Below are 24,383 nucleotides of genomic sequence, written 5' to 3'. Positions count from 1 at the left end.
ACATAAGTGCCATGTTTTCCCTTATTTGCAATAACTAGTATATGTCTGAGACAAACAGAAACTGTCAGACAAGTTGATGGTAGGAGAAATGAACCCTAAGATAAGGACTCAAATTGTTTTTTGATTATTTGTTGCTTTTTATGTCCCTCCCCCACGGTATAACCCCTGTTTTCACTGTATTTGATGTTGGTATAATTTGGGGATGGCAAGGGAAAAACAAATTGTTATACAGGTGGACTAATTACCACAATGATATGTACAAGACATTATGTCGAAAAAGGAACTTTACAACTTTGGTGTGGAGGGGATGGTGGGGCGGTAGAAGGGGAGATATGAAGGGATGGGAAGGGGAAACAAAGGAGGAGGCAAAAATGCTTGATAAGAAATGTACTCATTACCTTGTTCATGTAAGTGTAAACCCTCTGTATTTTCCACAATAAAAAATCATAAAATAATAAAGTAAAATTCATGTCAATTTTGTTTTGTCAGTTGTAGGGCTCTAACTCTGTGCCTAGCCACTATCCCTCCTCTCTTCGGCTGAAGGATACCACTGTATCTCTTCAGCTACAATGCCATTTCTAGTTTTCAAGAGATATATTGGAGATAAGAGTCTCACAGATTTTTCTGCCCAAGCTGACTTTGAACCACTATCCTCACATCTCAGAGTTTTGGGTAGCTAGGATTACAGGCATGAGCCAACAAAGCCCAGATCTAAGACAATTTTTTTTTTTTTTTTTCAGGTAAGGGGTAGGTTTATTCAGTAGACCTGCTAGGACCAGGCAAGGTTGGCACTCCACGTGGCTGGGAAAGAGAGAGGAAAGAGCTAGAGCAGAGAGAGAGCAGAGAGAGCTAGAAAAGAAGAGCAAGAGCAAGAGCAAGAGCTAGAAACGAACAGAGAGAGAAAAAGAAGACAATTTTTTAAAAAAGTAAACTTATTGAAACTTCTGGCTTTTTCCAATAAACAATCTTACTTTTTCAACATTAGTTTATAATTATGATTTATTTTTAGATGTAACTGTGAATTTTTTAATCGAATCATATATGAGTTTTACTATTTCTCAGTATCTCACAAAAATCCACAGTTATTGACTTTCCCCAAAGACAATTATTACATACTATATTACTTACTATTATTATTACACTCTTATTACATATAATGTGAAGTGAAAATAGTTTGGAGCATTTCAGATAAATTAGTAGTGGCTATTTTAGAATTATAAATTCACATCTGTGATTTTAAACGAAGGAAAGAAGTTTTTCGAGTTAAAATGAAGTATGAATGTGTAGTGCGTCCTAATTGAAACAAAAATTCTGAATTCATACAGACAAAATTATTTTCTTTCCACTTATGACTTTGCAGTAATACTATTGGAAATAGTGAGGCAAGAGGAGGAAGAATTCAATCTTTTCTTTTTCTTTTTGTCAGTCGTGAGGCTTGAATTCTGGGCTAGAGCCCTGTCCCTGTGCTTTTCAGCTCAAGGCAAGTGCTCTACCGCTTGAGCCTTAGCCGGACTTCTGGTTTTCTAGTGGTTTATTGGAGATAAGAGTCTCAAAGTGTTTCCTGCCCGGTCTGCCTTTGAACCATGATTCTCAGATCTCCGTGATCCTCCTGAGTAGCTAGAATTACAGGCGTGAGCCACCGGTTGCCCGCAAGGAGGAAGAATTCAAGTCATGTCAAACAATATCTCTGTATGAAGACCTGTTTATTCCTAGTTGCCACAAAATTTCAAGTGTCTATCTTAGAATTCTATTTAGAAAAGTTCTGAATCATTGATTCCTTTTGTACTTTCTGTTATAGGAAACAAAATATAGACACAAAACAATTGTAATAAAATGCACACATATGTTGAAGTCACAACTGGAAAAACAACCAACAAAGTAGAATTCCCCCAGGAACAAAAGCATGTTGTACCAGTTTTTTTTAAGCACAAAATCCTCAAATACATGTTAACTTGGCATAGAGCCATAAAGACAACTGTGTCTCAGAAATACAGTTGTGTGAATTTATAATTAAACTCATTTAGATGAAGCTAATATAGCAAATCCCTTGAATGGATCAAATTGTTTAAAACAAATGTGACTCTATGCGGAGTGAGATCTGCACATATTTGAAAGAATAAAGTAACAAAATCATGACATACTTAAAAAATTCAGAAATGTAATGAATAACTTCAATAGTATTCATATTGAAAACTAATTCCTACTGATTTAAGAAGAAGAAATATGCAAATAGTAGAATCTGAGCATTGTAAATGAGTGTGCATAATTTTAAACTACTCCAAATTACACTTTGTAGAAGACTGAATGTGGCTTATCTTAAAGGAAAACATCAACACATGATATGAATGAATTTAAAAATCTCATTAAAAGAGTGAAGTAGTTTCTGGAAAATAACAGTTTAATAAATAGTAGTCAAAATCTAGTACTGACAAAATTGCATATCTATTTATTTAGATCCAAAAAAGACCCAAGTTACTTGTGCAGATTTGAAACTTTGGCAAAGTATCAGTATACATCTGTAATATTATTATGGGTGTTGACTCTGGCAAGGAATTCATTCCCTCTTCGATCTGACAAATGAATATATGAAAGAACTTCTCCAACTAAATATCAAGACCTAACTAAACATATAACCAGAAAAGACTTCATGTAAGCCGTATTGCAACTGGGGTAAAAGAAAAATCAGTCTTACTGATTCTGTATTTATTGTAAATGTTGATTTTTTTCATAAATTATTTCCTTTAGCTTGCATTTTTAAAACATTGTGTTACATGATGTATATCTTAATAACTAATTTTGGATGCTTCATTAAATTTTGTTCTGAGTATAATGTCTCACTTCAGTTCCTAACCCATGAAATGATGTTGATTACAAAAAAAAAATCTAGTAACCACTGTTTGTAATACACAAAATCTCATAAGCATGACACTAGTAAGCATTGGTTAATATTTTGATATCATGGTTTCATGACTGATGAGGCCTATCTACATGACTATCATTGTACCTAGATTCCTCAGCCTGAATTTTGCTACTGTTAAAAAATATTTATACCTTTATTTGTCACCGATCAGAGATTAAATTTGAGTATAAAGCCTAAGGAAAATTATAAAGTAAGAATTTAGCTTTTCTGGATATAAAGTAAACAAAATTCAGCATAGAGAAACTAACTGGTTTGAATTCAACCAATTTCTCCAAAACATTCTAAGCATTTCCTTATGATGTGTATTGTTCTCAAGAAGGGAATGGGTAATGTGAGGAGAGGACTAACCAAGCATTGTCTTCAAATATACATAATTTGGATTACCCTCTACATTTGGATATAAGCATTTCTGATAAAAAAAACTGTTTGAATAATTGATTTTCAGGTCAGGTATAATATATCCTAGTTTCATATACCAAACTACATTCAGAAAATCGTATATACTAATTAACTAAAGAAAGTCCTGGCAGAAAAATGGCATCTCTATACTATGTGATGCCCAATTCTTAGGTATTTCATTATGCCTCTATTTAATGAATGTGATTGTTTAAATGATTCATGAAGTATTAATTAAATTTGATCAGTGTCCTATAATATAATGGTGTATAATTTTATCCTAGAATCATTCAAGAACAGCCCATTCAATCATGACATACATCACATTCCACTGGTATTCAATCGGACAGGAATGAGTTTCTTAGGATCTTCTGCCATTTGGAGATGGCAGGACCAGGATTCCAACTATAGGCTCCAGCTCCCACCACTTAAACCTGAGGATAGGTAACTGTCCAAGAACATCAGCAAAACCAGTGATTAGACTGTCACCAATGGCTCTCAGCAGTCCTCCTTGATACTTACAAGGTTGTGATAGGAGGATCATAGTCAAAGACACCATAGGCAGGAAAGTCCTTGAGACCCCTGTCCACCTTCAGTGCCAACAAAGCCAGAGGTATAGCCATATGGCTCAGTGATTGAGAGCTAGCCTTAAGCAAAAGCAGCTCATGGACTGTGCCCAGATCCTGAGTTCAAGGTTTGGGACTGGCAACAAACGGACATACACAACAATATGTGCAGCCATCCAGCTAAAGCAGGTCACCCTCTTGTCCCCAACTGGATTGGACAAAGTTCCCTGGGAAAGGGGCTGGGGGAGCCGCTGTCATCTTGACTCCACCCATGCTGCCTGCATCACAGGATTCCGGCCACAACCCCATTCTTTCAGGTTTCTTTCTGACCAATGGGATACAAGAATGGTGGCCACACCCACATTCCATGATGCCCAGCATTAGGATTCCCTTTGGTGTTTGACACTACCAACAGCAGTTGAAGGTGGAGGTGGCTGAGTGGTGAGCATGCCACATGAGGCGACTTTGTAGTAGAGTGGAAAATTGATGTCCTAGTCAGACAGTGAGAGAACAGAGGATTTCCCAGAGCCTGGGAATGTGGCCAGCCTATCTTTCCCAATCCCAGCACTCAGATGTCTGAAACAACAGGACTCCGTGAAAGAGCTACAGGCAAGAAACTACTTCCAGAAAACCAGCAAAGGAATCCTCCCATCATACCTGCAACATTCAAGAAAACAAACAACACAAAAAAGGGAGGGATCCCAAGACAAACACCACTGGGGAGCGTGATTCAACAGAGGGTCTGGCCAAAGGTGATGCAGACTGTGGACCTTCCCTGCCTTTGGACACAGTCACAGCCACCAGGGGCCAGAGTATCAAGGATCCTGATACAATCAAGGATCTGCAGAGGTGCTAGTGACACGTGGTGCCCACCCTGGACAGCAGCAAAGAAGAAACCAGACACTCAGAGGCAAGATTTCACCACTGAAGCAGGAGAAAACAGACCTGCAGGATCGACCAGAGAAAGAGAGGGAGAAGATAGCCCAGTTGCATGAAGCACCAGAAACAGAGCTATAGATCCACAAGTCACCCATACAGAGGTTGATTTCAGCAGAAAGAGATTTATAATCTGCACCGGCCCAAGTGAAGCAGGTGGCCAATGACAGATAAATGGAGCATTAAGCTCTTACCAGCCACCTGCAGGCCACAGAGCGGTGTGTGGCAGAGCTGGATATGGTGGCTTCTGTGGTCACTGCTGCACAGAAGGAAACTGAAATGTTCTTTGAAAGGCTGAACGATGTGACCCTTCAGCTTGAGGAAAAGACCAGAAGCTTCGATGACCTGCAGCAAGTGAACACAGAGTTGTAGTAGAAGCTGGAAGTGCTCTGGACACAGAATAGCACCAGAAGAACAGAATCTGCAAGTTCCAACTAGTGCTGATGGGGCATGAGTTACTGAAGGGATTACTGGACAGCCTGAGCTGGATGGTGACCTCAGCAAGTCTGGTGACAGACACATTCACAGAGGACCTAAGCATTGAGAGGAGCCTGAGCATGGAAAGAGGAGACTCAGTGGCTGACTGAGCAGGTGAACCAACTGACAGAGGAGAAGGAGAGAAGGGTGAGGCAGGTGCTGGATTATGAGCTGGGGGAACTGAGAAAGAAGCTGAGAGAGCCATGGCCTCCCGCAGGACCATCTTAGGCAGAGTTGCAGTTGCAGGCCTAGGCCTACTGCACACAAATGGAGTTGAAAAAACTGGAGTAACAACTTCACATCCAGGTCCAGGAAAACCAGAATCTCTTCTCCAGAACACAGAGCAGCAGGAGCAACTGAAGAGACTGGAGGATAAGGCCAAGGATCTGCAGGAGATATCCTAGATCCCACAAAGTGCATGTGTGTGTGTGTGTGTGACCCATTGCCAGAGGAAGAACTGGCCCTGCTGTGGGACACTCTCCAATGTCGAGCGGTGAGAAGGAGGAGCTCACCAGCATCCTGGACTCAGAGCAACAAGTGAAGAAATAACTGCGGGAACACCTAGACCATTCAGAGGAGAAGATAGAGGAATGGAAAGAGGTGGCTGAGAGAGAGAGAGAGAGAGAGAGAGAGAGAGAGAGAGAGAGAGAGAGAGAGAGAGAGAGAGAGAGAGAGAGCCAAGCATCTTGGGAGCTGCAGGAGCAGCAGGAGCAGTCCCTGGCCCAGCTGCAGGTGCTCAGAGCCACCAGTGTACAGCACATTGCCTCCAATGAGCAGCTGAACGCTGAGGCAGACCCAGCTGCTGGAGCTGCTGAAGCAAGTGCAGAGCCTGAACAACTGGGGGGACCAGGTGGTGCCCTCAAAGTGGCAGGACACTCTCAAGTGCCTGGAAGTAACCAGACCATAGGAGGAGCACCTGCAGGCCCAGCTGAGCTTCCTGGCTTTACCTGGGGAAGTGGAAAGTGTGAGCCCTGAGGAAGAAAAGGAGAGGAGGTTACTCCCCCCAACGTGACCATCCCAGAGGATGGAGACATGCCCCAGACCTAGAGGGACGTGGATCTGTGAGCCCTCTCAGAGGCTGAGATCCACAGGGGAAAACTGCTGCAAGAGCAGAAGCCCTGCTGCAGGTGTCCAGCCCACCTGCAACTCAGTGCCAGACAGAGCTGGAGCCACAAGCCCCCTGCTCTGTGAGCTGCCACCATAGCTGGTGTTGGGATGGCAAGTGAGACACGTGGGCATCTGAGAAGAAAATCTGCTTCATCCACGACCTGTCTGATGAGGTATACTTCCATAGTCCTGTGGATGAGCTCCACCATCAATGTAGCCAGCTGTCTGCACACATCCGCACCATCGAGGAGTCCCTCATGGCATGTAAAGAGCAGATGTTTGTCCTGGATGAGCTGTGTCAGGAGAAAGCTGAGCGCGTGTGCTGGCTCTCCCAGGAGAAGATGGAGAAGAAGAGAGAGCTGCAGGAGCTGCTGTGGGTCCTTGCAGGGGAAGGCGTGGACAGTGGGCTCCAGATGCCAGGACAGGCTGACCCCTCTCCCCCACTGCTTCAGATGCCTCAGGCTCTGGGGTGGGTAAAATGAGCGAGGAACAGAAAGGTTTTGAAGAATTGCAACTTCAAGACAGCTTGGAAACTGCCAGAGGAGAGGTCGGGGTTTTAACCCTATGGATGACTCCCCCATGGAGCACAACCTGCAGCAGATGTCCCACATCCAGAGCCGCCTACAGCTTGAGGGCTCAGGCAGGGAGCACTCCCTCCCTTTCTTCTGTAGACTGATGTGGATGATAACTCTCTATGTGACATACTTACTCTCAAAAGCCTCAGCAGCCACCAGAAGTAGGTTGCAGGTGGCCTTCTCTCAGGCCCCGATCTGCCACAAGATGGGGGTAAACTATGGGTCAGGCAGGGCAGAGGCTTCTGGGAAGTGGCCCAAATTCAAGGGACATCTTATGGTCCATTGGTGGCCAGGGAAGAGACCCATGTTATGCTTATCACAAAGAATAAATTGTTTTCAAAGGGAAGAAAAGCCTCCAACAAAGATTTGTTCTTCCAGTCCTGGGGCTTGAGCTCAGGGCCTGGCCACTGTCCCTGAGATCTTTTTGATCAAAGCTGGTGCTCTACCAGTTGAGCCCCACCTCCCCTTCCAACTTTTTCTGTGTGGAATGAAACCCTTTGTGTCAGGCATGCTAGGCTACCAATCTACCACCGAGCAACATTCTCAGCTAGGATGATTCCCCCCATCCCAAACCCATATGGCCATTCCTCAGATAAATAGGAAGTAGGGGCTAGGATGAATATGAAGCACAAGCCTGGTTCACACAGAAATATTCCCCTGCGTCCTCTTGGACCCACTTATTTGTAGTTTCTCTTCTACCATTGAGGGATGAGAGAGGGAGGGGGGAGTCTTTAGAGAGAAGTACCGGGAACAATGGCCCCCTGACCCCACAGCCTACCTCACACAAGTGGTCCTCTAGATTCCAATCTTAGCTGACTCAATGTGGATTCTACACTGTCTCCTCACCTCTTCAATGTCAGGATGAAATAAATGTCGGCTCTGGCCTCAGCCCCCACACAGGGTAGAAGCTCCTAGTCCCATACCGACTTCCATCTCTGACTGCCCCGAGATAGGCCAGACCCACCACTCACCACAATGTTGGTGGCAATGACGTCATGTATGGATTCCAGGAAGATGGTCTGTAGCAAAGAGCAGAAGCAACAGAGTGAGCGGGGCAGAAGAATATGGTGGGGGTGATTGCTCTGAGATCTTCCTCCTTGGAGCCCTCCTGTCAAGCCAGAGCCATGCTAACCAAAGCATGTCCAAGGCCAGAGTGTGAGATGAGATAGAGGAACACAGAACTAAATGAGGTACTGCTTTGTCTTGGAGCACTTGAAAATTCCAATTATATTTGACCCATACCAATCCCAAAGCCAACATGCAATGCCTCTACTTGTTGTTGTTGGCTGTGAGCACTGTCCCTGAGCTCTTTTTCTCAAGGCTGGCACTCTACCACTTGAGGCACAGGGACACTTTTTGTTTTCTGATAATTCATCGAGGATAAGCGGCTCACACACTTTCCTGCCCAGGCTGGCTTGGCACAATAATCCTCCAGATCTCAGCTTCCTGAGTATCTAGGATGACATATATGAGCCACCAGTGCCCAGCATGTGATGCCTTTTGAAGGCATCTTGGCAAGTCTGTATAAGGAGCCCCAAAGGGTCTGGATAGACCACAACCCAATCAAGGAGCTGTGATGGGGGAAGGCTGACTTTCTAACCATACTGTTCCCCAAAATTAAAGATGCCAGGTGGTTTTGTATGCAACAAACACCTAGGCCAACAGCCATGAGGCTTAGTGGGGAAAACGTGGAGAATACTTAAAGATTGCACTGTAGAAATCTCTGATTTTGCATGCATGTGGGGTGTGTGTGTGTGTGTGTGTGTGTGTGTGTGTGTGTGTGTGTGTGTGTGTGTGTGTGAACTCAGGGCCTAGGCTCTATCCCTGAGTTTTCTTGCTCAAGCCTAGTGCTCTTCCACTTGAGCCACAGCCCCACTTGCTTTTTGATGGTTAATTTTATGTAAGAGTCTCAAGGACTTTCCTGTCCAGGGTGGCTTCAAAGCATGACGGGGGCCCCAGGGCAGTAAGAGTAAACATAACTCACAGGTACAATCACTATGGTGGGTGACTCCTGCCTCCTCGTGGCCAGACGTGAGACATGCAGCCCCATGTCATCATCCTCTAGAGTTCAATTGGGGGAAGTGACCAGGGCCAAGCTGACTTTTGCTCACCCTGAGTACTGATGCCAGAGCAGGTCTGTTCCACCCTAGGCCAAGAGAGTTCCAGGAGGCCCGGCTCCCAGAAGCACAAGGAAGGGAGAGATCAGCTCCAAGCTGAGCTAAGAGCCTTTGCCCACAGATACCCCAAGTTGGCCTTCCTAATCACCATAAGACCTGTCAAAGAATAAACAAAAAAAAAAAATATTGGAGCTGTGCCTCCAAGTGCTAGAGCTCTAGATTGAACCAAAGAGCTCAGGGTCAGGGCCCCCAAGCATTGAGTTCAAGACCCTCACCTGATCCTCCCGCAGTTTAGCTAAATATGAACTAGTAGGATTTGTGAAGTGTTTCTGAAGAATGGTGATACTGAAGAAAGCATCCTAATTCTAATGAAAACTGCACTTGTGACATACAGCTATGTGCTGAGTCCTTCACTGGGTCCTGTTTGCTGGGTCCTTCTGACATGGGGGTTTTGTGCAGAGTCCTCAAAACATCCTGTTTGCTGAGTTATCCCAAAGGGTGCTATGTGCTGAATCCCTGAGAAGAATGGGACCTGCTTGTTTTTGGGTACTGTGCTGTGTCCATTACACAGCTACTGTATGCTGAGTCCTTCTAAAGGTGCAGTGTGCTAATTCATCCCAAAGGGTACTGCTATGTGCTGAGTCCTTGAGATGAGATGGATAAGGTGAATTTTTCAAGTGCTATGTGACGAGTCCTTTACACGAGGTGCTCTGTACTGTCCTTCAAATGGTGCTATGTGCTGAGTCCTTTGACAATGTTGTATGTGCTGAGTCCTTCCACAGGGTAATATGTGCTCAGTCCTTCAAAATTGTGCTATGTGCTGTGTTTTTCGAAGGGTGCTGTGCACTATTCTACACAGTGTGCTATGTACCCAGCCTTTCAAAGGGGGCTGTGTGTGGTCTTAACACAGGGTGCTATGTACTGAGTCCCTGAGAAAGAATGGTATGCATTGAGTTTTTCAAAGCATGCCATGCACTTAGTCCATTACCTTGTGGGCTATGGACTCCCTCCTTCAAAGGGTGCTGTGTGCTGAGTACTCTACACAGGGTACTATATGCTGAGTCCTTCAAAGGGAGCTGTGTACTGTGTCCTTTACACTGGGTGTTTTGTGCTGTTTTTGGAAGTGTGCAGTGTGCTGACTCATCTCAAAGGGTATTATGTTCTAAGTCCTTGAGAGGTAGTTATCCCCAACAATCACACACACATAAACAGACACAAACAAACATATACACACAAACATACACACAAGGGTCACCGTGCACCTTTTAGGTGTGTTGAGTGGAGGAGGATGGAGGAGAGTCTCCTCCAGCGGTGGGGCTGAGGGGAGATTTGATACCCAGGGCAGGTACTGGGGTTGGGAGGGAGTGATGAGTTGAGGTGAGGCTACAAGTTCCATGGCCTGGAAGCCTTTGGTCCCAGTCAGGGCTTGGCTTGCAGCCAGGGGTGGGGGCCAGGCCTGAAAGGAAGAGGGGTAAGGGGTCAAGAGAAGGAGGGGTCGGGGCCCAAGGCACACTCCCATGGCACCAGTGGCCAGGGGCATGAATCAGGGGAGGGCAAGGGGGTGGGCATGCCCGGCAGGAGCAACACAGCCCAGGAGAGGAGTGGGGGCAGAGAGAGAGAGCAGAGAGAAGAGCGAGTACACATAAGAGCAGGTGGCTTCATCAGCTGGCGGCCTCGCTGATCATAGTGCAGTTTCTGGTGGGGAGCATAGAGCACATGGAGCTGGCGGGCACATTGCCACAGGTAGCCACGTGGAGGCATGGTGGCCATGGCAGCCCTGAGCCTGAGGTCCCGGCAAGGGGGGCTGAGGTGGGAATGGTGTTGGCTGAAGAAGAGGAGCAGGGGCCACATGCAGCTCTGCCATGTGCCCGCAGATGCCCCTGCCCCTTCCCAGCAGCATTGCATTTCAAACATGGCACTTTCGGCTCTGACCAGCTGCACCTCTCACAGTTGCCCAGAGGAGATGGTGCACCCTGGCCGGCTTGCGGCCCCGAACTGGTCGCCACTGCTGGTCCTAGGACTCTGGACCCATGTGTACCCGGAGCCACCACCTACAGCTCTCCCATTAGTACACATGAGTGGTGGCTCTGAGGGCCCACAGCCTGGAAACACTCTGGCTAACCAACCACTAACCTCGACCTGCACCTCCTGCCTCCCCTTTCTTGTCTCCTCCTCGAGTTCACCCTCCCCCCCCCACAGTCTGCCATGTCCTTGTCACAAATGTGCCCCAGGGATGGGGGGCAGGGGTGTGTGTTGACCTGGGGATCCCACCCCCATTCCTAGTGGCCAGTGTCCCAGGAAACAGGGAGATGCAGGAATGGGTGAGGAGGGGTGCCACAGAGCTTCTGGCCTGGAGCAGTGGGAGCCACACAGCCGCACATCTGCACCCTTCCTCTCTCTCGTAGAAACTGGTGGCTTTAATCAGAGGTGGGGAGCAGCACCTCCACACCTGCCTTCACAAGTCTTTTTCTTTTTGATGGGGGTCATGGGTGTTGGATGCAGAAGATAGGCCCTCCTTGCTGTGTGAGCCCTTGTCTTCTGTGCTCAGTCACCCTTTCACCTGAGGAGGGTCCCAGAAGAGCCCACTAGGTATGTGAGGGTACTTGGAGTCAGACAGAAAGTGAATATCTGCGAGGAATATATCCACTCCAACCCACATACACCGAGCCTGTCTTCCCTCCCCCCCTTCCCAGTTGTCAAGAGTACTCACAGGGTGATCACATTTCCCAGCTCTCCCAGCATCTGATGATGCTCCCTGTCCATCTGGTCTCCTCGTCCTCCCCAAAAATCCACCAAGTCACCCAGAAGCATCTAGGCTGAAAGTAGGGAGTCCATCCATGTATGTAGCCTTTAAGACCCTATCCGTTTCCCCAACACTTCCCCAAACCCAGGTCAGACACCCCCTGGGGCACCATGACCCCCTGCTTGTTTTCAGCCCTGGCTCTGAGGAGCCACATATCTCGGGACACCTTCACCAAGTGTCCTGACATAGGGTTTTGGTGAATGGGGAGTCAAGGCTGATTGATCCCAAGGGAAAGTGTCTGGCCTTGGAGAAAGGGAGAGGCATGGGTTGTTCTGCCTTATTAGAGTGGTGCTCCCTTTGGTTGGATCCCCTGTTCTGACCAGGCAACCCCCGTGAGCCAGCTTGTACCTTGTCCCAAAGGAGGAACCAACAAATTCAGGAGAGGCACTGCTCTGAGTCTGTTTGTGTGTGTGTGTGTGTGTGTGTGTGTGTGTGTGTGTGAGAGAGAGAGAGAGAGAGAGTGTGTGTGTGTGTGTGAGTGTGTGTGTGTGTGTGCATGAGAGATAGAGAGGGAGCACAAGAGAGAGGGGGGAGAGAGAGAGAGAGAGAGAGTGAGAGAGAGAAAGACAGACAGACAGACAGACAGACAGACAGACAGATCATCTTTCTCCTTATACAGCCTGACTGTGCTCAGGTGAGTGATCCCTTGGCAAATCGCAGGTGCTGCATGGACTAATCTTCTGACACAGTTCTGGATTTGTGTGTGTGTGTGTGTGTGTGTGTGTGTTTGTTCGTTTGTATGTGTGTATTTGTGTTTGTGTGTGTGTGTTGGGAGAGCAGGGAGATGAGAACAATGAAAACATATTTAAGGCACCATGTCTACAAAGAGCAAAAGCATTTTATTTGTGTGTATGTGTGTGTGTGTGTGTGTGTGTGTGTGTGTTGTTCTTTTTTCATCAATGCCAAGTACGAGTCTTGCGATAATTTGTGTTTTCTCCTTCACCATTTCATGGCTCCTTTGGGGAAGGTTTCAGTACATGTTCCTTTCCATCTCTCTCTTCTCCCTTTCCTGTAGCCCACAGTAGCTGCTGGGTCTGTGTGGGTCTCTCCTAGGAGGCCTGTGTGAACCACAGACCAGAATGGACACCTGTCCTTCTGTCTTCAGCCAGAAGGCTCTTGAGGCAACTGTGACCACACCCGTACTCTTCCAGCCAGACAGTCTGCTCTAGTGTGTACAGTTGGAGCTAATTCAAGGGTTGGGAGTGTGTCTGCCAAATGTAATTAGGGAATGAGATTGGGGGGGGGCGATAGTGCAGGAGCTGTGATGCTAGAAGTCTATGAGGAGTGGTGAACGTTGTGACATGGCAGATGGTTCACCACGACAGAGAATGAGAGGGTAAACTTACCCAGGGCATTGACTGTGTCTATGGGGACTCCAGGCCCCCACTGATGGCATGGATTCCCTTCCGGGTCAATGTACTGGTGGACAGTCCTCCCTGGAGTCCTGCAGACTCCAGTCTGTGTCCGGCCTGGGCCGTTTCCAGCTGGGCAGTGGTAAGCAAGTGCGTTCCCCCTGCTAGAGCTTGCTTGCTAACTGCCGTGGCAGTTAGCTAGGGCTCTCTGAATGCCACTTTCTGTAAACTGATGTAGGCTGTCTGGAAGAAAAAGCAGATCACTGAACTTAGAACCCTTCAAGTTTGATTGGGACAACTGAAATGCAATGTTTTCCAGGTTTTTTTTTTTTTTTTCTTAAAGCTGGCTATTTCCACTAGCACCTGGGATGAGGGGTCAAATCATGCAGACGATTTCAGCCTCTGAAAAATGACATTCAAAGCAGCACGGGAAGAGTTCCCAAGCGAGATGGTCTCCTGTAATGAACGTCGTGCCTTGACTGACTTTCTTTGGCAGCTGTTGATTCTCCTCCGGCTCTCTCTAGGGTGACCACCACAGTCAAGGATGTCCTGGGGAGCAGAGATTGTGACCTCACCATCCCTAGCCTGCCAGCTATGAGCAGAGACGATTCCCAGCACCTGCACTGGACTCTGGGAGATTCAGAAACCAGGGATACCTCGAGGATCCTTACTCTGCAACATGAAACTTGGGGGCCGGATGTGGTAATCCTGACTGGCCCCAGGGGGAGGTGAGGAGGCCCCTTGAGCCAGGACTTCAGCTCACAGAAACCTCATTCACAGCTAAGTGGGGAATTGAGTGCCACGGAGCTGGTCAGCTGCTGGACAGAGATCTTTGAGAAGGTAGGCATCCCAGAGGCCCTGGAGTCCAGAGAGTACATAGTGGCTCACATCCTCACAGCCAAAACAGTTAAGTGTGGTGGCACCAGGAGGGGGTAAGACAGAGAAGGGAGAACTGTGGGAGAGCTACATAAGGCTTCACCCCCTCTCCCCCACAGAGGATTCTTACCTGAATCAGATGGGACTTTTCTGTAGTATTGTCATAGACAGATGTTCATTTATGTATCCAATAAACCATTACAGTGTGCACCAGGCTCTGGGGGGTCATAGACAATGAAAAGTTCCAGAACTGGTTCCACAGCCCATGTAGAAACCTTGGATTGATGTGGATGCCAGGGCTTCAAGACTGTCATCCTAGCTACTTAGGAGGCTGAGATCAGAGGATTGAGGCTTTTGGCCCAGGCAGGAAAGCCTGTAAGACTCTTGTCTTCAATTAACTACCAAAAACAAATGCCAGAAGTGGATGTGTGGCTCAAGACATAGACTGCTAGCATTGAATAAAAAGCCTTGGGGACAGCACCTAGGCTCCAAGTACAAGGCCCAGGACTGACACAAAGAAAATAAAGAGAGAGGGGAGGGAAGGACAGAAGGAGAAAAAGAGGAAAGGAAGGAAGAAGGGAGAACATGCAAGCCTTGGTTTGGAGTCCCTGGATCAAGGGAGCCAACTATTCACAATCTCTGTGGGGACAGTTTCAGAGTCTAAAGCCATTATGTAGGACCAAGCCACTGACACCTCAGCAACTTCATGCCATTCAGGAGCTGTGTGGTCACCGACTCTAGAGGGAACCAGCCTCAGGTTGAACCTAGGGTTCAGGGTGGGTCACCAGGTTTCAATTATCCCTAGCCTCATCGAGTTTATTTTCTGGTCAGATAAGAAGAAAGTTTCCAAGGGCTAGGGAGGTATTGGGTGAGAGAGTTTCAATGGGGAGGCAAGGGATAAGCAGGAATTTGAAGAGGGAGGATGGTCCCAGGTCAGGTGTGTCAGGAAATTGGTGCCATGACCTCACCAGACAACATAGACTACAAACCTTTCATCCAGACACTGCTATTAAAAGTCCTGGCACCTTAGGTTCATCATTGACGACCTGGCTGTGGTTCACTGCAGGATGCCTGTGCAGTACATCCTTGGGGCTAGGAATTTCCAGGGCTCAATCTGACGATACCTCCCCGGGTGTTCATTCCTCCACCAAAGACTGAGGTAAGCATGTCACTGCCACAGGAAAGCCTGGAAATGAGGGCAGGAAGTGGGTCTCTTGTCTGGCTCAGTCTTTAGTGTAGATGGCAGATCTGGGATTCAGAGAGGGCAGGCTGACGGTGTGGCAGATCTGGGTAGAGGCTGGGTGGAAAACCAGAGGCACTGGGCTCTGAGCAGGGTTGTTTCTTTGATAATACTCACAACATAGGAACATTTCTGGGATAGAGCAGCCCTTTTCACCTCCCCAAGATGGACCTAGATCTCCCTAGTTTCCATCCCTTGACCAGGAAACCGTTTAGTTCCCATATCATGTGATTGGATAACTAGACCTTACCTCACTGCCCAGTGCTGAGGCAGGACAGTGAGAGATCCTGAGTCTTCGATAAGGTCAGGGGATCTTCAGTATGAGATGGTACTTGAATGTCCCAACTTGGTGCATGGTCAGTCCCATCTAAGTCTGCCATGATGTAGTACATAGAATCTAGAGAATCAGAGCTGGATGGGGTCTGTTCTGGGAGTCCTGAGTATTATGTGTTATCTTTGAGCTCCCATATGCCCATTGCTTCCCTTTCTTGGTTGGGCCTATGCTAGAAAAAGCTTGAAACTAGGGCATGGATCTTATCTTTTATGCTCCAAGATAGCACTCTACCATTTGAATCACAGCTCCACTTCCAGTTTTTTTGGGTGTTTAATTGGAGATAAAGTGTTCTCATGGGCTTTGCTACTAAGTGGTATCCAACTGCAGTCCTCAGATTTCAGTCTCCTGAGGGGACAGGATGACAGGAATGGAATATTATGTTTGGCCGGCTGCCAGTCCCTCAAGGCTTTTATCCTAGGTACTAAGGATATGAGATCTGAGGATCATGGGTCAAAGCCAGCCTGGTCATGAAAAACCCTGAGACTCTCACATAAAAGGAATTGCCAGAAATCCAGAAGCGGTGCTGTGGCTCTATAAATGAGTGCTTGCCTTAAGCTGAAGTCCTCAGGGAGAGAACCCAGGCCCAGAGCTCAAGCCCCTTATCCAACAACAAGAAAAAGAGGTGATTAAGTTTTCCACATAGCAGTGTGTACGGTTGGAAATACAATGCTGGTCTATGAGGCGTTCCAGATATGTGTGAGGCTCAATGATTTGTCTACAGTGGGTCTGATGTCGGGTCTGCCACCTTCTCAGGGTGGGATGTTATCCTAATTGAGGGAGTTCATGTTTTTGTTCTCAGGGACTGCTGAATCTTTGGACTATCCGTGTGTGTGTGTGTGTGTGTGTGTGTGTGTGTGTGTGTGTGTGTGTGTGTGTGTGTGTGTTGTGTGTGTGTGTGTGTGTGTGTGTGTGTGTGTGTGTGTCTGTCTGTCTGTCTGTCTGTGTCTGTATGTGATTGGAGGTAGAAGAACTGGGCTTTGAACTCAAGGCCTAAATGCTGTCCCTGAGATTACTTGCTCAAAGCTAGAGCTCTGACATTTGAGCCACAGCTCCACCTCTGTCTGGCTAGTTGGTGGTTCAGTGTAGATAGGAGCTTCACAAACTTTCCTACGGGGCTGGCTTTGAACAGTGATTCTCAGACCTCAGCCTCCTGAGTAACAGACAGGAGCCACCCGTGATGGCTTTGTGTGTGTGTGTGTGTGTGTGTGTGTGTGTAGAAGTTGGTTGTAACAAGGAATGCTGGACCCTTTGGTAACTTCTAAACGCTCTCTTGGGGGCAGTATGGGCTTTGAGGCTGAGGTCTGGGGGCCTAGAAGGGTGAGACCCTTGAAGGGGACTCAGCACCTTTAAATTATAAGAGCAAGGTAAATTTGTGCCCTGGAACTGTCTACTCTCGTGGGCCTGTTTGATGGCAGAGGGAGTGTGGGAGGATCTTGAGGTGGGTCCCACAGGGGGTGGCTCTCCAGGGGGACAGAGAGCATCGTCAGCACTTAGTACGGCTTTGAGTCCTGTTATTATGGAACATATTGGCATGGGTCAGACTCTGGGTCTTCTCATCATGACATCTGATGGGCAAGGCCAACCCTACTTTAAATCTTGACCTGTGTTCTTCAGATCTCATCCTCCTGTGTAGGTAGGGTTATAAGCATGAGCTTCTGACACCGGACCTCGGATTCTTTTTGGTATATTAGGGTTTGAACTCAAGGCCTTATGTTTTCCAGTCAGGTCTTCTACCTTGGGAGCCAAGCCTTTCTGTCTTGGGCATGTCTGAGATAGAGACTCCATATATGCTCAAGCTTGGCTGGATCATGGTCCTCCTGTGACAGGCATGCACCACCATGCCTGGTCCTCTGTAGTTGGGATGGTAGATATGTAGCACCATGCTCAGTCATCGGTTTAGATGACCCTGCCAAACTCAGTCCACAGCAGCCGATTCTTGACCACAGTTGAAGCTCTGGGTTCGGCCTGGAACCATTGTTCCTCAGTCTCCTCACAGGACAGTTGTGAGGAAACAAGGGATCTATACAAGGGGAACTCTGGGGCAGGGCCAGGCACAGAGGGAATGGTCATCAGATAATTTTCTTGGCAATTCTGTGAGCACATAACAAGAAGATACCTGGAAATGACTCAGAAGGGGCTTGTTATTTATCATGCCACAGGTATGGGATTTTAAACAAAACATAGCTCTCTCTCATCCTTACCCTGACCCATTAGGAAGGGGATCCTTCACTGTTCAGCTTTGCAGCTGGGGAAAACGTGGCACGGAAATGCTCGGTGATCTACTCATGACCCACAGCTGACAGGAAACTTGGCCTGACTTGTCTGCCATGCTCCCTAGGACAATGGGTGCTATTCAGTCCATTTCTTGTTTTGGGAAGTCCACTTATTGTCAGTCGTGGGGCTTGAATTCTGGGCCTGGGCACTGTCACCAAGCTCCTCAGATCAAGGTTAGGACTCTACCACTTGAGGCACAACACCACTTCCGGTTTTATGGTGGTTCTTTGGAGATAAGCATCTCACAGACATTGCTGCTGGGCTGGCTATGAACCATGATACTCATATCTCAACTTCCTGTGTAGTTACCATTGTAAGCCTGTGCCACCAGCCGCCAGCTTAAGTGTAATTTTCTCTCTCTCTCTCTCTCTCTCTCTCTCTCACTTGTTGAAAGGGTGCTGCATGAGGTGCCTCAGAGTCCCCATGTGGCTGGGACCCAAGGTGACCCTCTTATTCTGGAGGTAGGCTGTGGGTCAGGAGCTTTCTTGCTCAGCCTGTTGAGCTAGCTCCCTTAGGTAAGCCCTTCTGTGCCCGGGATAGACCATGATGGTTACTCATTGTCAGTCAGTGTGGTGAGTACTTCCCCACTACCTTTTGCTAAGACAGTTAAAGGAAAATGGATTAGGAGGCATCTCATTGTCCAACTGCACAGCACTATCCCGAGCCTCTGATCCTCACTGCCACCTATCTGGCTGGACCCTGATTATAAGAAACAGAATTCACTCTATGTCTACTTCACGTTGGTGCAGTGTGTCATTTCAGGGAGAGGGAGCAGTGTGCAGAGGAAAGACCCTAGGTCCGACACCTCCTGGGGGACATTTGTTCTGTGACAGCGCAAAGTCATTGCTGTGGATAAGGAGGAAGCCGGCATCAGACTGAGCCAGAGAAATGCTCAAATGTAGGTAATCTGTTGAAGTATAGAACCCACCCATGTCTGCTTCCCACTCACAACAAGGAGGGTTCAATGCAGGTAGCCCAGCACTGGCCCTAGGGGGCTATAAATGGATGGGGGCAGTCAGGTGCCAGTGGCTCTCACCTGTCATCTTGTCTAATCAGAGGCTGAGTTCTGATGGTGGTAACTCAGAGCAAGTCCAGGCAGGAGAGTCAGTGAGACTTTTTTTTTTTGGTCCAGTCATGAGTCTTGACTGGGCACTGTCCCTCAGCTCTTCAACTCAAGGCTAGCGCTCTGCCACTCGAGCCACAGTGCCACTTGTGGATTTTTCCTTTTTGCTTATGTGGTACTGAGGAATCGAACCCAGGGCCTCAGACATGCAAGAGAAGCACTTTACCACTGAGCCACTTTCCCAGCCCCAAGTCTGTGAGATTCTTATCTCCCATAAACTACCTCCCTCTTCCCCTTGAAAAAGCCAGTTTTGGTGCTGTGGCTCAATTGATAGAGCCTCAGCCTTAAGTAAAAGAAGCTCAGGGATGACACCGAGTCCCTGAATCCAAGAACTAGGACTGACAAAAAATAAAATAAATGAATAGTGGGCACTTATTATCTTACTACCCAAATGGATGGATTAATTATTCTCTCTAGTATTCATAGTCAAAGGTAAGGGGCTTCCCTTGATGTTCCTCTAAACCTCTCCTTCTCTTTATTATCCCCCTGGCTTCAGTTGCAGGATAGAATTCAGATCATCCCATTTAATGTGAACTTAAGTACCCTCCTTACCTGCCTTCTTGGGGTAGGGATCCTGGGTGTACTCACCACTGGGTGAAAGAAGCACCAGAGAGATGTGGGTAGGTATACCTGAAACTCATACTCACACACACACACACACACACACACACACACACACACACACTCACCTAGGCCAACTCTGACTAGTCTTTTCCAAAGACACTTTATCTCCTTGGATTAACTGACCTAGGAGAAAAACTTGATCCACAATAAATGATTATTTTAACTAAGGCTTGCTAGTTGACACGAGATAAAGAGAAGCTCAAAGGAAAGGTTCTGGAGCCTGTCTGGCTCAGGCTCACACTTGACATCCTGTCTCCTCGGTAGGCAGAGATCTGAAGATCAAAGATCAAAGCCAGCCATAAGCTGGAAAGCCGATAAGAATCTTCTCTGCATGGAACCACCAAAAATCCAGACGTGGAGCTGTGGCTCAAGTGGTAGAGTAGCAGCCTTGATCATGAAAACTCAGAGAGACAGCTCCCAGAACCTCAGTTCAAACCCACATAAGAAATGGCCCCATTTGTTGCCCCCAGACTGCCTGGGCCTCAAGTGCCCTCTCACAGAGTGTGATACCACACTGGTTCCTGGGTAGTGTATCAGAGCCTTCAGAAATTTGGTGGTGAAAGCCAGGCCTTCGCCTTTGTGCGATCTCAACCCACACCAGGTTGAAGGAAGAGTATGACAAGACGAAGAGCCTGCAGAGCGGAGAAGATCCCCCTCTGCCAGGGTGATTAGAGCGGGCTTCTTAGAGGCAGAACTTGAATGGGGGTCTTGCTTAACATGGAAGATTTGACAGGAAGCACAAAGAGAAAAGATGCCATAGATAAAGGACAACATAGCGGAGCATGTTCTTTTTCAGCCAGGGTTGTTGGTTAGAAACTCAGTAAAGATGAGCAAGACTGTCCCGAGACAGGCCCAAGGGGTCACAGAAGAACAGCTATCCAATGATGGGATTTTGTCTTAGCAGTAGTGGGCTCATGCAGCACACAGGAAACCCTGCGTTCGATTCCTAGGTCCCGCATACACAGAAAAAGCCAGAAGTGGTACCGTGGCTCGGGTGGAAGAATGCTCACCTCAAGCAAAAGAAGCTCAGGGACAGCACCTGGACCCGAGTTCAAGCCCCAGCACTGTCAACGTAAAACTGCACTCGAAGCGACCTGGGTGACAGGTGGATGGCTGTGCCCTGTAGCTCTTAGTAGATCCATCCATGCTTTGTGTCTCCTTCTCTGATAAAGGGGATCTGGACACTCCTTCTGCAATGAGCAACCCTGCACCCGGTTATCAGCAACCCTCCCAAAGGCTTCCACTGGGACATGGAGCAGCTGGCCCCAGAAATCCTCAGGTATGGGTTGGGTGTGGCGGGAGGCTACAGGGCAGGCCTCAGACATCCTAGTAGGTCTGATCTACCCCAGACATCCAGGCCATCCAGAGGAAGTGGATGGGAGCTTAGAAAGGGGTAGTGATGTGAAGAGGGCCCTTTAATGCCCATGGCCCTCCCCAGATTCTGAGCCTCCCTTTGCTGTCTCTGAGGGAGGTAGAGGAGTGTCTAGGTGGTAGTATCTAGAAGCGGACTAGTTCGAAATGGTAAAGAATGAGACACCATAGGCCATGCGTTGATGGCTCATGCCTGTCATTCTAGCTACTCAGGAGGCTGAGATCCAGAGGGACTTGTATCCCAGCACGGAGAGGAAAGTCCAATGAGAGTCTCATTTCCAATCTCCAACCGGAAGTGGTTCCATGGCTCAAGGGGAAGAGCACTGGCTTTGAACAAAATTCATCATCAGGGACAGTACCCAAGCCCTGAGTTCAAGCCCCTCATCCAAAAAAACAAGTAAGAAAGACACCCCTTGCTTGCCAGAGATGTTCACCATCTCTGGGGTTGCTGTGGTTGGGACACCAGGTTCTGGCCTCAGTGTACAGCCATTTCTAAGAACTCCCCAAGTTTGCCCGAGTGTGAATTTACAGCAGGGAGGGCATTGTTTTACCAAGAACTGCAGAGGTTGTGGCCTGTATTAAGCAGGGAGTGGGTGAATGGGAGCAGGTGTGGGAGAGTAGTGCCAATTATATTCTCTCCAACCCAAGGACGAATGTTTCTGATGCTGGTGCAAAGTCTGAAAGTGTGGGGTTACATGTGCTTTATGGCCAGACAAGTTGGGTTTCCCCTGGTTGTAAGAAGGTGGCTGAAACCAGGCACTGCCAGTGTCTCACGACTGTCATCCTAGCTACTCAGGAGGCTCAGATCTGAGGATCACGGTTCAAAGCCAGCTTGGGAGGAAAGTCTGTGAGATTTTAACTCAAGTGAAGCACCAGAAAACTGGAAGTGGTGCTGTCGCTCCAGTGGTAGAGTGCACACCTTCAGCTGAAGAGCTGAGGGATGGCACGCAGGCCCAAAGTTCAAACCCCATGACAGACGACCAAAAATAATGTGGCTGAGTTTTCTTCATAGCGGTGTGTACAGTAGGAAATGCCATGTTGTTTTATGAGCCATTCCAGATGTGTGAGAGGCTCTGAGTTTTATAAACATTTGGTCTGAGGATGGTAGTGCCATCTTCTCAGAGGTTGGGATGTTCAGTTGCTCAGGGACTGCTGAAGACTTGGGCTAACCTTGTGTGTGTGTGTGTGTGTGTGTGTGTGTGTGTGTGTGTGTTTCCCTCATCTTTCTCTGCCCACTTCCTGGATGCTTGTCTGCCTCTTCCTGACCTTGGATGGTGCCCTTCCTCAATAGCAACCTTGTCTTTAGCCCCATATCATGGTCTACAATGAGTCCTAAATTGCTAGAGACCTGCAAATTCCAGCTTTTCCTTGAGACCCAAGTCTGGCTGTCCATATCTTTGTCCTCATCCAGGCGATTCTGGGTCAGCAGTGCCAGCTGGCTTATGTTCTCTCCTGCCTCTGGGGGAGCAGGGTCAGTCATGCTGTGTCCTGTCCTTTTCTAAGCTGGGCCCCTGGCTGCATGTCTCACTCCCAGCAGGGTGCCAGAGGAGTGGGGGAAAAGTGGTTGCCAGTGGCTCTGGCCAACTCGACCTTGATAGCTGACTGAGGGCTCCCCAAACAAGGATGATCTGTGGCTACATAAGAGGTGAGGCCAAGGTGGCTGGGATGTACTGTTCGATGTCTAGGAAATGTCAATGTACCTTATCGTAGGCAAATCTATCTTCTGGCACCAGCTGGGCCTCCCATGTCCTTCTAGATTCCGGATGCCCAGAACAGAGAGGCATATACTTTAGATTCCACGGCCACGGAACTGGGGGATGAGAGATTGGTATGGCCAGTACCTCAATGTTTTGAGGCATTAGTTTTCACCTGGATGAGCTGAGCTAGAACTGGGGGCAGTCCTGAGTCATAGTCACAGTAAACTCTCAAGCCAGATCAAGTGGTTTCTCCCTAAGTCCTTCTTGGGCTGAGGGGTTTGGACCATGGCAGTAAGTTCCAAGGAACCTGTCCCTCGATCTCAACACGGGGCAACAGGATCAAGGGAATGACACTAGGGATGCTCCTTTGTAGTCAGCCCATGATTGCAGACCTTCATCTGCCCCCCTTCCCCAAGCACTGGTGAAGAAAGCAGGGCTCCAAGCCCTCGGACTCCTGGGATAATGACTGCTACAGGCTGGAAACAGTTGGCTGTGGATATCTGAGCATACAAACTTTCTTGAGCCCATCTCAACACCTGCCTAAGGTCTGACTGACAAATTTGCACTCTTGTGATACTCCCATGAGTGGGTATTATCTTGCAGCTCCTGCCCCTCCTGGCCCAGAACCGTGGTCTGAGACAGTGATTTACTACTCCGATCCACATTGCACCCATGACAGATGCCATTCTGATTATCTTCATGCCCCAAGGCTCGATACTTCTCTGGTACTGTGGCCTGCTCTGTAGGCAATGGCCTCCAAACAGGCTGCTATCAAGACTTGTAGGACACCTAGACATTAGGAGACCCTCAGTGGCCCACTGGAAAGTACTGTGCCTAGAGCCAAAAAGTAAGATCCAAGCAGGCAAGGTGTTTGCCATGGGGCTAATACTCTGGGCCTGGGCGCTGTCTCCCATCCCCCAGCTCTTCACCATACTACTTGAGCCACAGAGCAACTTCAGGTTTTCTGTAGGGTCCTTGGAGATCAGAGTCTCCTAGACTTTCCTGCCTGGGCTGGCTTTGAAATGTGATCCTCACATCTCTGCCTCTTAAGGAGCTAGAAGGACAGGCGTGAGCCACCTGTGCCTGGATGATCTGGCCTTACACCACAGTGGACTAGGAGCTCCTGAAATCTTTCCTTTAATTTTCCTGTGCTAGTACTGGGGCTTGAACTCACGGTCTGAGCTCTGGTCTCTAAACTTTTTCCTTCAAGTTTACCACTTTAACACTTGGGCCACAGCTCCATTTCTGGATTTTGGTAGTTAATCGGCAAGAAGAGTGTCATTAACTTTCCTCTACTGAGCTGGCTTGACCCTCGATCTCTATCTTAGTCTCCTGAGTAGCTAGGATTTACAGGAGTTGAGCCACTGGTGGCATTGGGTTAAAAGCTTTTCTAAAGCAAGAGTTTTTCCCTGCATTTGCCCTGACTCCTCCATGCAAAGGAGGCCGGAGGGTCAGGAGCTGTGAAAACAGGTTTCCAGCCCAGGAAATGGCTTTGGGTCCCTGGCGAAAAGGCAAGCTAATCTTCCCCCTGGGTGCCATTCTGGGACCTCATCCTCTGCTCTTTGACTCAAGTCAACTTTGACCCAGCCTTGAAT

This window comes from Dipodomys spectabilis, unplaced genomic scaffold (genome assembly GCF_019054845.1).
Source record: "Dipodomys spectabilis isolate Male_0828 unplaced genomic scaffold, ASM1905484v1 ptg000454l, whole genome shotgun sequence".
NCBI classification, from domain to species: Eukaryota; Metazoa; Chordata; class Mammalia; order Rodentia; family Heteromyidae; genus Dipodomys; species Dipodomys spectabilis.
Note: the sequence above shows the minus strand (reverse complement) of the source record.